Below are 12,081 nucleotides of genomic sequence, written 5' to 3' on the forward strand. Positions count from 1 at the left end.
CCACCCTTCTTCGCCCCCCGCTGCCCCTCGAGCCCCACTCGGGCTTCAGGCCGTGCGTGCAGGCCGCGCTGCCACGGCGACAGCGCGCCCCCCCTCCTTGCGGCGCGGGAAGCCGTCCCCGCGGCGACAGCGCATGCGCGGCGGCGTCTCCATAGCGACAGCGCCCCGGCGCGGCCGTTGCTTGAGCGACGCGCCGTCCCCGCTCCCCGCGGAGTGACGTCATCACGCGGCGACGCGAGGACGCGGCCACGCGGAAGCGGAGCGGGGCCCCGCGCTGCTCCAGCGCCGCGGCGCAGCCCCGGGACTCCGAGCGCCGCCTCTCCTCCGCCTCAGCTTCTACGAGTGGGTGTTCGGGGGCGGCGGGGGCACCGGGGCTGGGGCCGTCCTGTCTTGGCCGCGTGGGTCCTCTGCTGCTCAGGGCCTCTGCTCGGCGGCGGGAGGTGCCCTGTGCCTCCCGCCCTTCCCCCCCACCCACGGTGTTTCACTGCCTTCCCCCCACCCCCCCCCCACCCCCGCCGCGGGTCGCCCACAACCTCCCGAGTCCCTCAGTCTGACCCCTGGGCTTATGCTTTCCCCCCCAGTTCCCCACCTCCACTTCCCCCATTCTCATCGCTGGAGTCCTCTTCCACCCGTCCCCTCAGTTCCTCCGTCTCTGTCTGCCCCTGTTCCCCATTCTGACCCCCAGGGTTCCGTGTCTATCTGTCTCCCACTCTAATCCCTTGTGTCCCCAATCTCACCCCCCCACGAGTCTTCTCGTTTTCTCCCCTAGATTTGTCTGCCCCCCGTCCGTTCTATCTGACCCCCAGAATTCCCTGTCCCCTCAAGTTCCCCTGCTCCAATTCCCATAGAGTCTCCTACCATCCCCTAGTCCCCTCAATTTACCCCGCAGGGTCCCCTGTCTTCCCTTACTCCCCCCGCTCCTCACCCCATTTCTGACCCCTACAGTCCCCTGTACCCCCATGCCCTCCTCCCTGCCCTCTGGAGTCCGTTTCCCCTATGTTGGCCCCCAATTTCCCCCAACTGGACCCCCTTCATGTCCCAAAGAAGCCCCCCCCACAACCTCCAGTTCTCCCCTCCCACCCCTCCCTCCATCCCCAGACCCCCTTTCCACTCATGTGGTCAGCCTTGTTCTCCTCTTTTCATTCCCCTCACTCTCTTCCCCCAGACTCCCTTTCCACCCCACAGAAGCTCCACACAACTCTCCAGTTTCCCTCTTCCACCTCTCCCTCCATCCCCAGCCTCACTAGCTCATTTCTCCCCCTCCCACCCCCCGCTGAACCCTCCTTATCCTCCCTTGGAATCATGCAGAAGGATCTGCAGGAGAAGTCCTAGAGAGGTTTGGGTGCATCCAGGGGGTTCAGGACTCAACCCGAAGAGTCTGGAGATGTCCCAGGTGGGTTTTGGGTGTCCAGGGAGTCCCCAGGTTGATCCCGTGGGCCCCTGGAAGGATCTGTGAGCTCCTACTATGTGTCCAGGAGCACTGAGAAGTCCCTGGGCTGATCTGAAGATGGTCCCAGTTGAGTCTGGTACGGTCCAGAGAGTCCTCATGAGGGTCTGAGTGATCCTGGAGTCATCCAGAAGGTCTGGGGATGTCCCAGAGAGGATTTGGCGGGTCTGGGGAGTTCTCATGTTGATCCATGGGGTCCGTGGGTTCATCCAGAAGGGTCTGGAGATGTCCCAGAAGGACCCCTGTAGGGTCCAGGGGGTCCCACGTGTGCCCAGGACATCCTCGGAGGCATTCAGAAGCAGCTCGAGGACTTCCCAGGGGAAGTGAGGACACCGCATCGTGGTGTCACATCCCCAAACTTGGGGACACTCCCAGAGCGTGAAGTTGGGGACAGCCCTATGTCATCCCCACAGTGGCACACCCGAAAGCTGCGAACAAACCTGTGTCACCCCAATGGTGTCCCACCCCGAAGTTGAGGACACCCCTACAGTGTCACGCCATGAAGCTGGGGACACCTCTCTGTCACTCGAATGGTGTCACACCCCAGCGTTGGGGCACCCCCACAGAGTCAAACCCCAGGGCCCCATCCAATCTAACCTTGAGCACCTCCAGGGATGCACGGGGCATCCACAAGCTCTCTGGGCAGCTGTTCCAGCACCTCACTACTCTCATAGGAAAGAACTTCCCCCGGACATCCAACCTAAATCTTCCCTGCCTCAACTTCAAACCATTTCCCCTTGTCCTGCTGTTATCTCCCCTTTCAAAGAGTGGACTCCTCCTGTTTGTAGGCTCCCTTTAGGTACTGAAAGGCTGCAATGAGCTCACCTTGCAGCCTTCTTTTCTCCAGGCTGAACAAGCCCAGCTCCCTCAGCCTGTCTTTGCAGCCCCCTGATCATCTTTGTGGCTCTCCTCTGGACCCTCTCCAACAGCTCTGTGTCTTTCTTGTCCTGGGGGCTTCAGGCCTGCACACAGTACTGCAGATGGGGCCTCGCAAGTGCAGAGTAGAGAGGGACAATCACCTCCCTGTCCCTGCTGGCCACCCCTCTTCTGATGGAGCCCAGGATCCCATTTGCTTTCCGAGCTGCAGGAGCAAGCAGCACTTGATGTGGGATTTGGATGTGGGATTGGGATTGAGATTAAGAATGGCACTGGGTTACGGACGTGGGATTGGGAGGTGGGACTGGGATATGGGATCGGGATTGGGATGTGGCTCGGGGTTGAGATTAAGATGTGGGATTGGGATGTGGGATATAGGATTAGTGATACGGGATTGGGATTGGAGATTGAGATTACGATGTGGGATGTAAAGAAATGTGCTCTGTTCACAGATGGATTGTGTCCTGTTGTGGGGAAGCGTTGCAGACAGAAAGCTGCTGTGTGGAGCCCCACATGATGAGCTGCAGAGGCCGCTGAAGGAAAAGGAGAATCAAGGCAATGTGCAGAGGTAAAGGCTGTTCAGCTGGCCTCAGATGCTGCTGAACGGGAGAGGTGGCCAGTGCTCCATCTTTACACGACTCATGGATGGTGGCAAGCGCCTTATGGGGGTGGTTCCAGCAGTGGGAAGAAAACAACTGGCGGCCCAAATAGGGCTAAATCTATTTGGGTTGCTGAGCTGTGGAAAGACATTGCTGCCCAAACAAAGAATACAGGTGTAAAGGTGTGCCATGGCGATGCTCATGTGCTCAGCAGTCGGGCCAATGAAGGACAACAAAACAACCGTCAGGAAGATCAAGCTGCCAAAATTGAGGCTTCGTTTATTTTCCCTTGCTTTGCTTTGGTTTGCTCTTTTGTTCTTCCTTTTCACCTCTGCTTCACATTGCTTTGCATTGCTTTCTAGTTTTCTTTCTTTGCTTTGCTTTACTTTCTACTCTGCTTGTTCCCGCTTCTTCCCTTTGCTTTTGTTTTATCTTTTTTTTTAGTTTTTTAAATTTACTTTATGTTCTGTTGAGTCCTTTTTCCTTTTCTGACTCGTTTAACTCAAGCCTGTTCCTGTGCTTTCCTTCTGTGCTTGGCGCTGTTGCAGTTCTGTCTCAATGTCACGAGTACCTTTGCATTCCTTTGCACTGCTTTTTAGTTTTCTTTCTTTGCTTTGTTTTCCTTTCAGCTTTGCTGGTTCTCTTTCCTTTGCTTTTTTATTTTTTTCTCACTGTTTTTTCATTTACTCTTTTTAGCTTTAGTTAGGTTTTTTTTTCTTTCCCTTTCTCTGTTTGAATGCTTTACTTTGCCATGATATTGCATTCTATGGTTTTGATTTTTCTTTGCATGTCTTTTTTTTTTTCTGTGCTTTTCTTCTGCTCTTTTTTTATTGCTTTATTTTTCTTTGTTTTTTAACCAAACATTTGTTTTGTTTGTTTCTTTTGTATTGTTTTGCTTTGGATGTTGTTGCTTTGCTTTGCTTTTTTTTCTCTTGTATTTTTACTAAAACATTTTAACATTTCTTTTATGTTGATTTGGATGTTGTTGGTTTTCTTTGCTTTTTTTTCCCGTTATTTTTCCTTACTGCGTTTTTCTCTTTGCTTTCCACTGTTTTCTTCATTTTGTCATTTTTTTTTCTTTGCATTTCTTTCTTCCCATTATTGTTCTTTTTCTATGAGAATTCCTTTTCATCTTCCTTCTTTTCAAAAGATTTTTCTGTGCTATCTTTCACTTTGATTACTTTTTACTTTCTGTTCCTTTTTTTTGTTTTTCCATTCCCTTGGTTTCCTCTTTTGTTTTTCATTCCAAATTTGCTCATTGTTTTTTAGTTTTCTTTCTTTGCTTTGCTTTCCTTGGCTTTCTTGTTTGCTCCTTCTCTTTTTTTTCCTTTGCTCTGATTTTTTTTTTTTTTTAATATATATATTTTTAACCTTGATTAAATTTTTTAGATTTCTTCCTTTCCTTCTTTCTCCCCTTCCTTGTCCCCATGCCTGCCTGCTTCCTCTTACATTGCCTTTACTTACCTGACATTAGTCCTCTGGATTCTTCATTTTTATCTTTCCTTTGCTGACTTGTTTAACTCAAGCCAGCTCCCTCTGCTTTCCTCCTCTGCTTGGTGCTTCCTCAATGGCTCAGCTGGCTTCCCGCCTCCTGGGTGTCCTTGCCTCATGCCTCGACATGGACTGGAGGCTTTCATCAGATGGCCGGCACATCCGTGCCCGGTAGCTACCCTTACCTCCTCCTCGGCATGACCACGAGCGCCTTCCCTTCCTCCAGAGAGATGGTTTGTCCTCATTAGCAGCCGCGGACTCCTGCACGGGCGCTAGCTGAGAAAGTGCATCTCTGGTGGAGGTCGCAGCATGCCCAGTAGCTACCCTTTCCTCCTCCCAGGCACGGATGGTTTGCTTCTGGCTGCACCACAGTCTCTTGTCATCTTTGCCCTGCCATCCAATTGAGGAGCAGATTTCTTTGCTCTTCTGTTGGTTGCTGTGGGTTCTTTTTGTTTCCGTTCCTTGTCTCTTTTTCCGCTGGGTCGCATTGGTTTGCTCTCGTTTGTTCACTTGATTTCGTTTTCTTTACTGCTTTTTTGCTTAGGTTTCCAACGTTTATTTTCATTTTTATTTTCATTTTTATTTTCATTTTTATTTTCATTTTTATTTTCATTTTTATTTTCATTTTCATTTTTATTTTCATTTTTATTTTTATTTTTATTTTTATTTTTATTTTTATTTTTATTTTTATTTTTATTTTTATTTTTATTTTCCTTTGGTTTGCTTTCCGTTTTGTTGTTCTTTCTTTTCCTTGGCTTTTTGGTTTTCTTGTTTTGCTTTGCTTTTCCTACTTTCTACTTTGCTTCTTCCCTTTTATTCTCTTTGCTCCCCTTTTTAATGTATTTGGCTTTTTTTTTTTTTTTTTTGCGTTCTCATTTAGCTGTTGTTTGCTGGCATTTTTTTTTCCCCGTCTTTGTCTGTATAAATCCTTTCATTCGCCATTGTATATTGTTGTCTTTGCTTTTTTTTTGTTTTTCCCTTTTTGGGTTTGCTTTGGATATTTTTGTTTCTTTTTTTGTTGTTGGATTTTTCTTTTTTATTATTGTTTTTCCTTTTTATCTTTTTTTCTCTTTACTGTGTCATTTTTGCCCATTTCTTTTTGCATTTCTTTTTTTTATGCTTAGTTCTTTTTTTTCCTGTTTGTTTTTTCATTTTGGTTTTTTTTTTCTTCATTTTGTGTGTGTGTTCTATGGTAATTTTTGTATTGTGTGTTTTATTGTAACTTTTGTATTTGTGGTGTGCATTGTTGGTATTTGTATTCTGTTTTTTTTTTGTTTGTTTTTGGTTTTTGATTTGTGATTTGTGCTCATTCTGGTTTCTTATTTTCTGTATTTGTGGTTTTTGTTTCGTTCCTTTTTGCTTTTTTGTTTCTATTTTATGCTTGTTTATTTTTTGCTTTTTTCTTTTTTCGTTTTTACATCTTTTTGGTTTTTTGTGCTTGTGTGTTTTTTGTGCTTTTGCTTTTTGCTTTTCTGTTTTTTATGATTAATTTTTGCTTTTCTTTTTAATTTTTTTCTGTTTATTTGTGGTTTTTGTTTTATGCTTGTGTGTTTTTGTTGCAATTTTTGTATGTTTGGTGTTTAGTTTGGGTTTTTTTTAATTTATGTTGGTTTTGCTTTTTATTTTCTTGGGTTTTTTTGTTTTTGTGTGTGTTTTTCTTTTTGTGCTTTTTTTGTTGTTGTTGTTGTTGTTTTTAATATATCATTGTGTGTGTGTGTGTGTGTGTTTTCATTTTTTGTCCTTTTGTTCTTTTACATGTTTTGCCTGTTTTGTCTCTTTTTGTATTCTGGGTTTTTTTTTTGAACCGTTGTTTGTTCTTTTTTTTTTTAGGTTTTCTGTTTTCTTCCCTTTTTCTTTTTTCTTTGCCTTTTTATTTAGTTTTTACTTTTCTGTTTTGGTTTGCTTTCTTTTGTTGTTGCTTAGTTTTCTTACCTGTTGTTTTTTTTCCTTTGCTTTCCACTGTTCTCTTCACTTGGGTTGGATTTTCATGGCAGTTTCTTCCTTTCCATTTCTTTTCTCTTTTTCCTGAATATTCCTTTTCATTTTATTCTTTTTTCCATTGCTTTGCTCTCCTTTGCTCTTGCTTTTCCTTCCTACCTTTCCTTTGCATGGCCTTTCATTCTGCTTGCTTTACTTAGTTCTCTTTTATTCCCTTTCTTTTTCTTTTCTGTTTCTTTTTCCGTTTACTTCCTCTTGCATTAGTTTGCTTATTTTTTTTTGTTTGAATCCTTTGCTTTGCCATGATACAGCATTGTATGTCTTTGCCTTTTCTTTCCATTCCCTTTCGTAGTTTTGCTTTGATTTTTCTTAGTCTTTTTTTTCTCCTGCCTGTTTTTCTTTCGTTTTGTTAGTTATTATTTATTTTCTGTTGGGTATTTTGTTCCCTTGGATGTCATAGGCTTTGTTTGCTTTTTTTTCCACTTAGTTTTCCTACTGCTTTCTACTTTGCTGCTTCTCTTTTATTCCCGTTTATTTTCTTTTTTCTTTTTCCTTTTTTTTTCCATGTACTCTCCTTAAATTTGTTAGCTTTTTTATTGTCTCAGGCGTTTCCTTGAATTCTTTGCTTTGCCATATTCTTGCAGTCTATGCCTTAGCTTTTTGTTTGTCCTTTTTTCCCTTGGTTTACTTTGCTACTTTTCTTTTCCTTTTCACATTTGTTTACTGCTCCTTTGGCTTTGCTTTCTGCTGTTTCTTTTCCTTTGTTGTTGGTTCTTTTTCTTTCCAGACCATGCCTTTGCATTATTTTTTTCTGTTCTAGAAGTATTGCTTTTCTTTTCTCCTCTTTTCAATGTAGTTTTTTTTGCATTCCATGAGCTCCTCTTATTTTTTTGGCTCATTACATTCTTCCTCCTTCCTTGTCCCCGTGCCTGCCTGCTTCCTCTTACATTGCCTTTACTTACCTGACATTAGTCCTCTGGATTCTTCATTTTTATCTTTCCTTTGCTGACTTGTTTAACTCAAGCCAGCTCCCTCTGCTTTCCTCCTCTGCTTGGTGCTTCCTCAATGGCTCAGCTGCCTTCCCGCCTCCTGGGTGTCCTTGCCTCATGCCTCGACATGGACTGGAGGCTTTCATCAGATGGCCGGCACATCCGTGCCCGGTAGCTACCCTTACCTCCTCCTCGGCATGACCACGAGCGCCTTCCCTTCCTCCAGAGAGATGGTTTGTCCTCATTAGCAGCCGCGGACTCCTGCACGGGCGCTAGCTGAGAAAGTGCATCTCTGGTGGAGGTCGCAGCATGCCCAGTAGCTACCCTTTCCTCCTCCCAGGCACGGATGGTTTGCTTCTGGCTGCACCACAGTCTCTTGTCATCTTTGCCCTGCCATCCAATTGAGGAGCAGATTTCTTTGCTCTTCTGTTGGTTGCTGTGGGTTCTTTTTGTTTCCGTTCCTTGTCTCTTTTTCCGCTGGGTCGCATTGGTTTGCTCTCGTTTGTTCACTTGATTTCGTTTTCTTTACTGCTTCTTTGCTTAGGTTTCCAAAGTTTATTTCATTTTTATTTTTATTTTTATTTTTATTTTTACTTTTATTTTTATTTTATTTTTATTTTTTCCTTTGGTTTGCTTTCCGTTTTGTTGTTCTTTCTTTTCCTTGGCTTTTTGGTTTTCTTGTTTTGCTTTGCTTTTCCTACTTTCTACTTTGCTTCTTCCCTTTTATTCTCTTTGCTCCCCTTTTTAATGTATTTGGCTTTTTTTTTTTTTTTTTGCGTTCTCATTTAGCTGTTGTTTGCTGGCATTTTTTTTTCCCCGTCTTTGTCTGTATAAATCCTTTCATTCGCCATTGTATATTGTTGTCTTTGCTTTTTTTTTGTTTTTCCCTTTTTGGGTTTGCTTTGGATATTTTTGTTTCTTTTTTTGTTGTTGGATTTTTCTTTTTTATTATTGTTTTTCCTTTTTATCTTTTTTTCTCTTTACTGTGTCATTTTTGCCCATTTCTTTTTGCATTTCTTTTTTTTATGCTTAGTTCTTTTTTTTCCTGTTTGTTTTTTCATTTTGGTTTTTTTTTCTTCATTTTGTGTGTGTGTTCTATGGTAATTTTTGCATTGTGTGTTTTATTGTAACTTTTGTATTTGTGGTGTGCATTGTTGGTATTTGTATTCTGTTTTTTTTTGGTTTTGGTTTTTGATTTGTGATTTGTGCTCATTCTGGTTTCTTATTTTCTGTATTTGTGGTTTTTGTTTCGTTCCTTTTTGCTTTTTTGTTTCTATTTTATGCTTGTTTATTTTTTGCTTTTTTCTTTTTTCGTTTTTACATCTTTTTGGTTTTTTGTGCTTGTGTGTTTTTTGTGCTTTTGCTTTTTGCTTTTCTGTTTTTTATGATTAATTTTTGCTTTTCTTTTTAATTTTTTTCTGTTTATTTGTGGTTTTTGTTTTATGCTTGTGTGTTTTTGTTGCAATTTTTGTATGTTTGGTGTTTAGTTTGGGTTTTTTTTAATTTATGTTGGTTTTGCTTTTTATTTTCTTGGGTTTTTTTGTTTTTGTGTGTGTTTTTCTTTTCGTGCTTTTTTTGTTGTTGTTGTTGTTGTTGTTTTTTAATATATCATTGTGTGTGTGTGTGTGTGTTTTCATTTTTTGTCCTTTTGTTCTTTTACATGTTTTGCCTGTTTTGTCTCTTTTTGTATTCTGGGTTTTTTTTTGAACCGTTGTTTGTTCTTTTTTTTTTAGGTTTTCTGTTTTCTTCCCTTTTTCTTTTTTCTTTGCCTTTTTATTTAGTTTTTACTTTTCTGTTTTGGTTTGCTTTCTTTTGTTGTTGCTTAGTTTTCTTACCTGTTGTTTTTTTTCCTTTGCTTTCCACTGTTCTCTTCACTTGGGTTGGATTTTCATGGCAGTTTCTTTCTTTCCATTTCTTTTCTCTTTTTCCTGAATATTCCTTTTCATTTTATTCTTTTGTCCATTGCTTTGCTCTCCTTTGCTCTTGCTTTTCCTTCCTACCTTTCCTTTGCATGGCCTTTCATTCTGCTTGCTTTACTTAGTTCTCTTTTATTCCCTTTCTTTTTCTTTTCTGTTTCTTTTTCCGTTTACTTCCTCTTGCATTAGTTTGCTTATTTTTTTTGTTTGAATCCTTTGCTTTGCCATGATACAGCATTGTATGTCTTTGCCTTTTCTTTCCATTCCCTTTCGTAGTTTTGCTTTGATTTTTCTTAGTCTTTTTTTTCTCCTGCCTGTTTTTCTTTCGTTTTGTTAGTTATTATTTATTTTCTGTTGGGTATTTTGTTCCCTTGGATGTCATAGGCTTTGTTTGCTTTTTTTTCCACTTAGTTTTCCTACTGCTTTCTACTTTGCTGCTTCTCTTTTATTCCCGTTTATTTTCTTTTTTCTTTTTCCTTTTTTTTTCCATGTACTCTCCTTAAATTTGTTAGCTTTTTTATTGTCTCAGGCGTTTCCTTGAATTCTTTGCTTTGCCATATTCTTGCAGTCTATGCCTTAGCTTTTTGTTTGTCCTTTTTTCCCTTGGTTTACTTTGCTACTTTTCTTTTCCTTTTCACATTTGTTTACTGCTCCTTTGGCTTTGCTTTCTGCTGTTTCTTTTCCTTTGTTGTTGGTTCTTTTTCTTTCCAGACCATGCCTTTGCATTATTTTTTTCTGTTCTAGAAGTATTGCTTTTCTTTTCTCCTTTTCAATGTAGTTTTTTTTGCATTCCATGAGCTCCTCTTTTTTTTTTTTTTTTTCTCATTACATTCTTCCTCCTTCCTTGTCCCCATGCCTGCCTGCTTCCTCTTACATTGCCTTTACTTACCTGACATTAGTCCTCTGGATTCTTCATTTTTATCTTTCCTTTGCTGACTTGTTTAACTCAAGCCAGCTCCCTCTGCTTTCCTCCTCTGCTTGGTGCTTCCTCAATGGCTCAGCTGCCTTCCCGCCTCCTGGGTGTCCTTGCCTCATGCCTCGACATGGACTGGAGGCTTTCATCAGATGGCCGGCACATCCGTGCCCGGTAGCTACCCTTACCTCCTCCTCGGCATGACCACGAGCGCCTTCCCTTCCTCCAGAGAGATGGTTTGTCCTCATTAGCAGCCGCGGACTCCTGCACGGGCGCTAGCTGAGAAAGTGCATCTCTGGTGGAGGTCGCAGCATGCCCAGTAGCTACCCTTTCCTCCTCCCAGGCACGGATGGTTTGCTTCTGGCTGCACCACAGTCTCTTGTCATCTTTGCCCTGCCATCCAATTGAGGAGCAGATTTCTTTGCTCTTCTGTTGGTTGGTGTGGGTTCTTTTTGTTTCCGTTCCTTGTCTCTTTTTCCGCTGGGTCGCATTGGTTTGCTCTCGTTTGTTCACTTGATTTCGTTTTCTTTACTGCTTCTTTGCTTAGGTTTCCAAAGTTTATTTCATTTTTATTTTTATTATTATTTTTACTTTTATTTTTATTTTATTTTTATTTTTTCCTTTGGTTTGCTTTCCGTTTTGTTGTTCTTTCTTTTCCTTGGCTTTTTGGTTTTCTTGTTTTGCTTTGCTTTTCCTACTTTCTACTTTGCTTCTTCCCTTTTATTCTCTTTGCTCCCCTTTTTAATGTATTTGGCTTTTTTTTTTTTTTTTTGCGTTCTCATTTAGCTGTTGTTTGCTGGCATTTTTTTTTCCCCGTCTTTGTCTGTATAAATCCTTTCATTCGCCATTGTATATTGTTGTCTTTGCTTTTTTTTTGTTTTTCCCTTTTTGGGTTTGCTTTGGATATTTTTGTTTCTTTTTTTGTTGTTGGATTTTTCTTTTTTATTATTGTTTTTCCTTTTTATCTTTTTTTCTCTTTACTGTGTCATTTTTGCCCATTTCTTTTTGCATTTCTTTTTTTTATGCTTAGTTCTTTTTTTTCCTGTTTGTTTTTTCATTTTGGTTTTTTTTTCTTCATTTTGTGTGTGTGTTCTATGGTAATTTTTGCATTGTGTGTTTTATTGTAACTTTTGTATTTGTGGTGTGCATTGTTGGTATTTGTATTCTGTTTTTTTTTGGTTTTGGTTTTTGATTTGTGATTTGTGCTCATTCTGGTTTCTTATTTTCTGTATTTGTGGTTTTTGTTTCGTTCCTTTTTGCTTTTTTGTTTCTATTTTATGCTTGTTTATTTTTTGCTTTTTTCTTTTTTCGTTTTTACATCTTTTTGGTTTTTTGTGCTTGTGTGTTTTTTGTGCTTTTGCTTTTTGCTTTTCTGTTTTTTATGATTAATTTTTGCTTTTCTTTTTAATTTTTTTCTGTTTATTTGTGGTTTTTGTTTTATGCTTGTGTGTTTTTGTTGCAATTTTTGTATGTTTGGTGTTTAGTTTGGGTTTTTTTTAATTTATGTTGGTTTTGCTTTTTATTTTCTTGGGTTTTTTTGTTTTTGTGTGTGTTTTTCTTTTCGTGCTTTTTTTGTTGTTGTTGTTGTTGTTGTTTTTTAATATATCATTGTGTGTGTGTGTGTGTGTTTTCATTTTTTGTCCTTTTGTTCTTTTACATGTTTTGCCTGTTTTGTCTCTTTTTGTATTCTGGGTTTTTTTTTGAACCGTTGTTTGTTCTTTTTTTTTTAGGTTTTCTGTTTTCTTCCCTTTTTCTTTTTTCTTTGCCTTTTTATTTAGTTTTTACTTTTCTGTTTTGGTTTGCTTTCTTTTGTTGTTGCTTAGTTTTCTTACCTGTTGTTTTTTTTCCTTTGCTTTCCACTGTTCTCTTCACTTGGGTTGGATTTTCATGGCAGTTTCTTTCTTTCCATTTC

Source organism: Phasianus colchicus, unplaced genomic scaffold (assembly GCF_987193195.1).
Source record: "Phasianus colchicus unplaced genomic scaffold, bPhaCol1.hap1.1 HAP1_SCAFFOLD_88, whole genome shotgun sequence".
Lineage (NCBI taxonomy): Eukaryota > Metazoa > Chordata > Aves > Galliformes > Phasianidae > Phasianus > Phasianus colchicus.